The sequence below is a fragment of the Balaenoptera acutorostrata genome, chromosome 14, assembly GCF_949987535.1.
Source record: "Balaenoptera acutorostrata chromosome 14, mBalAcu1.1, whole genome shotgun sequence".
NCBI lineage: Eukaryota > Metazoa > Chordata > Mammalia > Artiodactyla > Balaenopteridae > Balaenoptera > Balaenoptera acutorostrata.
The window spans coordinates 69,834,818-69,839,312 of record NC_080077.1 but is presented as its reverse complement, the minus strand read 5'-3'; positions in this window follow the sequence as shown (position 1 = coordinate 69,839,312).

The window sequence follows — 4,495 nt, the reverse complement described above, 5'->3', positions numbered from 1 at the left end:
GTCTTTCTCTGTGTGTTCAGGAATGTTAAAAAAAAATGATATAACTCAGGGAATGTCAATTTCATCTTCTTATACTAATCTTAAATTTCCAAGGATAAAATAGGACACAGTAAAGATAACTCAGGCAATGTTGATTTGGTTGTTTTGGACAAATCCTAAATCTTTATGGATATTATAAGGACATGGAAAATCTTCTTTCTTAGGAAAAATTAATAGAAAAATCATTGGCCAAACCTCATTTTTCTTTTTGTGTTCTGGGGTTACAAACTACAGAAAAAAAGTCTACATAGTTCCACTTAGACTGGAAAATCATAAGCATTTCTCTAAAACAAAGATTCATTTTGGAACCTTTTACCATCACATAGTTGAAAGAGCCCTAGAGTCTGAAATTCTACTTTATCATATCACCCTAAATTCAAATACCATAAAAATCAGGGCATTGCACTATTTTGTAGAAATGAGATATGCTCTTTTCTTCGTGGAATTTTAGCTGACTAGAAGGAAAGGATTGAATTGACTGTTCTGGGACCTGAAAAATAAAGGAGATTTGACAGGGTATATTTCAATTCATTTTCCTTAATTTATTTTAAATTTCCTGGAAGTAGTTTAACTCCTATTTTCTGGAAATGTCAAATGAAATAGCCAAAGATAACTAGATGGATTAAACAAATGAATTTTCATATTTTTACTGAAAAAGAGTAAGAACACTTTTTCTATCAGGGGATCACAGGTAAGTACAAAACAACAATTGTTTTTGAGAAGCAAAACAAAAATTTCAATTCATTTGGGTTTAAAATGAAGAACATCAACAATAAAACCTTACTAAACCCCAATGTTTGTATTTTCTCCCCAAATTGCCCCGTCTACGTTTTCACATTCCTGTCAAGTACTATTTCTCTCCAAATCAACCAGATTAGAAAGTCTGGGAATCACCTCTTTCATTCTCCCTTCTCCTTACCTGTCCTCACCCTCATACGCCCCACCCAGTCTGGTCTCCCCCATCAGTCACCAGGTCTCAGGCTTTTATTCCCCTGTCCATCTTTCCATTTCCTCTGAACTATCTTAGTCCGAGCCCTCAGGTGCCTCACAGTTAAGTTTTGCCGTTTGCCTCATTGTTTTCCGAACTATTTTTAGAGAAGTTTCAAGATTTTGGGCCCAAAGAGTCAGGGAAGTAAAGGAGTGAAATGATCTGGATGAGCACAAGCAGCCCTTTTAAGGGGCAGCCTCTATTCAGTGACAGCCAATTGTTGCTTCGGCAAGGATGATGGGACAATGTTGCTAGAAATCCAACTTTCCACGAAGAAGCAGAGATTTCCAGAGTTTCCATAAGTTCTCTCACTTCCCTTGGATTTCTGGGAATTGTACGTCCAAGAAGAGGGATGTTTTGTGCCTGGAAGATAGGTTATGCGATGTACTGGGCTGGCCAAGCCTCTCAATACTTGTCATGTCCACAGTTCCTGAACTGGTCCTAAGTGGTTTGTTATAGCCAAGTGCCTTGCCATCCGGGTTCATCATCCTTGCCGGGAGCTGCCCAGAGGAGGTCTGATCTAGTAAGAAAGTTCTGCTGAACCAGGATGATGTGATGAATCACCCAATTGTCCAACGAGGTCCAATCCAAACTGGACCAATCAGTTCCCCTCTCTGGAATTTGAACTTTAGATAAACAGTGACTTAATTGGTAGTGATGGTAGAGGTAGAAATACACAAAAAAAGCACAAACAGAGAGTGGTTGAATCACGGGAATGACAGAACATTAGACCAAGCAAACATCTTCTGTTTAGGAGTAACAAAATAAACCTAGTTAACTAGGGCTGCACTGGATCCTGAAGAAATTTTGAGTTTCTTTATTCCAGGTCTGTTAGGCACTATACGGTAATTCTTGTTCTTCCCATGAGTTCTGGGTATAAAGGTTTCCTAGGACCCTATGAGGCCTGGTGTGTGCATCTTATCTCCCTTACGTCTGTGTGTGCATATTATTAAAACAGATACCTCGTTACTTTAGGTAATCTAAGTGAATTCTTGCAATGAAAAAACATAACAGTGTATTCAAAGTCTTTTTTTTAAAAGAGGTAATTTTCGCAAACCTTGATAAATTGCAGTCCTAACTGCTTCTTTTCTGTGATCCTCTGCCCTTCTCCTCTATTTGTTTTGATGTTTAAAACTGTTCTGTAATGCTTATTAAGAACACTGGTTATAAAGTAGAAGTATCTCAATAAGTCAATAAAAATGTGCCAATATTCTAGAATGCATTCTGTCACACACACACAAATGGCATGAAATTTTTGATGACTTGATCTGGAGTAGTTGCAAGTAGGGCTGGGCCTGGATGTCCCAAGTTTTACAAATAGCTTAAATCATGAGACAGCAATAACTCTCCAGAGTTACAAAACATTCTAGAGCAGGAATTATGCTTTATTTCCATGCTTTGAGTATTTAAGGGAAAGGAGATGAAATAAGGATGATGATGAGAACAGTAGAAAAAAACAGAAAGATTAAAAGGGGAGTGAGTCATAAGAGACAAAGCAGACAGACTAAGACATCAAAGTTAATGAAGTGTTTACAGAAATGATGACTGATGAGACACCTAAGGATTATACATGAGGGCACAATTGCAGTTTGGGTGAGGGCTTAAAAATTTAAGATTATGTTAGGTAGAAAACTAAATTTTTTTACAATGGAATAAACATGTTAAATGATTCTGTAGTGTTTGAATTAAATTAGAATTAAAAAAAAAAAAAACATAGACTCGTGACTTTATTTTTTTTTTGGCTGAGTCGCGTGGTTTGCAGGATCTTAGTTCCTTGACCAGGATTGAACCCAGGCCACGGCAGTGAAAACGCAGAGTCCTAACCACTGGACCGCCAGGGAATTCCCAACTTGTGACTTTGAAATGTCTTCCAAAGTTGTCAAAAAAAAAAAAAAAAGGTCTAACAGTGATACTATCATAATCCCAATCTGTACTCATGCAGAACAATCTGATATTCATTCCTGATGCCCAGATTTTGCCTCTAATATTTTTCTTCATTTAAAGGAACTAAGATTCCTTATAAAATGGCTCATTCCACGTTTTGGGTCAGAGAAAGATGAGGATAATCTGGAACATCTTGTGTATACAAAGCAAGAATGTTTTCAAAAATGTTTGGGAGAAGTGCTGAAGAGACAATAGAACCATCTTAAAAGGCGTTTTACTGGCCAAGCTCTAAAGATTTGAGCAAAAAAGGGAAAATAATTATAGATCATCAAAACTATGTTAATGTATGAAAGTTCATAATGATTCTCCAAAGGAAAAAGTTTGCAATTTAGTAATAGGTAGTTTGGCTATAAAAGATAGTGAATGTGATAATATAGATATGTTAATTTCTTTAAAGTACAGAGAATTGTATGTATGGGGTTTTATAAAAATCGAAACCATATATTAGCTTATAAAGTACAAACACGCCTTTTCTCTAATTGTGAAAGTAGAGAGGGATGAATGGAGGAATTGGGAATCAGCCAAGCAGCCCTGGAGAAAATTATTAACTATACCAACAACAGAAAGAACTGCTTCACATCATTTGCCACACAAAACAACCAGGTAGGAAGGAGATCCAACATTTTGGTTGGAAAATGACCAAATGGAGAATTCAGTTGTGTGTTTCACGGCAGTGAAAACGCGGAGTCCTAACCACTGGACCATCAGGGAATTCCCGACTTGTGATTTTAAGAAGAAATGTCTTCCAAAGTTGTCAAAAAAAAAAAAAAGATGATGATTTGCCAAATGCCCTGACGAAAACAGAAGACAGTTAATAATGTAGATTCCATCCCTGTCTCATGAAAGATGAAACCTTTTAATGGTCATATTTATCATAATTAATTAATGAGACAAAATCAGTTTCCAAAAATGAACAGTCTAGATCAATCAATATATAATGTTAAGAAACTGGGTTCTCTAAGGTGGCCAAGTGAAACAAAAAACATTTCAGGAGAGGCAATAGGTTGCATTCTGTGATTGGTAAGGATTTTTAAAGTTTTATCAGTGTATAAAAGGAGAGCCAGCCAGAAGGCACAACCAGGCCTGTGACCCAACTAAGATTCAATTGGTTGAAACCTCAGCTGGTCTAAATAACATGCTCTTTCCTTTGGTTTCATATCTAGGATGAAATAGTGTCAAGTATCCATAATATTATTGTACCCCAGGGCTGCCACTAGTTCTTCAGAAACTTTTGTAGCAATAAGAAAAAGAGATCCCTTCCCCCAGGTGGCCCCAGCCCCCGGGGCAACAGCTTTCAAGAGCAGACTTAGAGTTGTATTTCAGCTCCCCCTTAACCCTTCAGCCAGGCACTCTTGTGCAAAGCACAGCCTGCAAAGGCTTGCTGTCCTTCTTAGGAAGGTTTAAGAAATAAACACGTGGTAAAATTACTGCAACCCCAGAAAGGTATAATGAAGGAGGATAAGGATAATGAAGACAATAATTTCGACCTACAGTAATAATACTTCACAAGCAATTTAAGTGTCA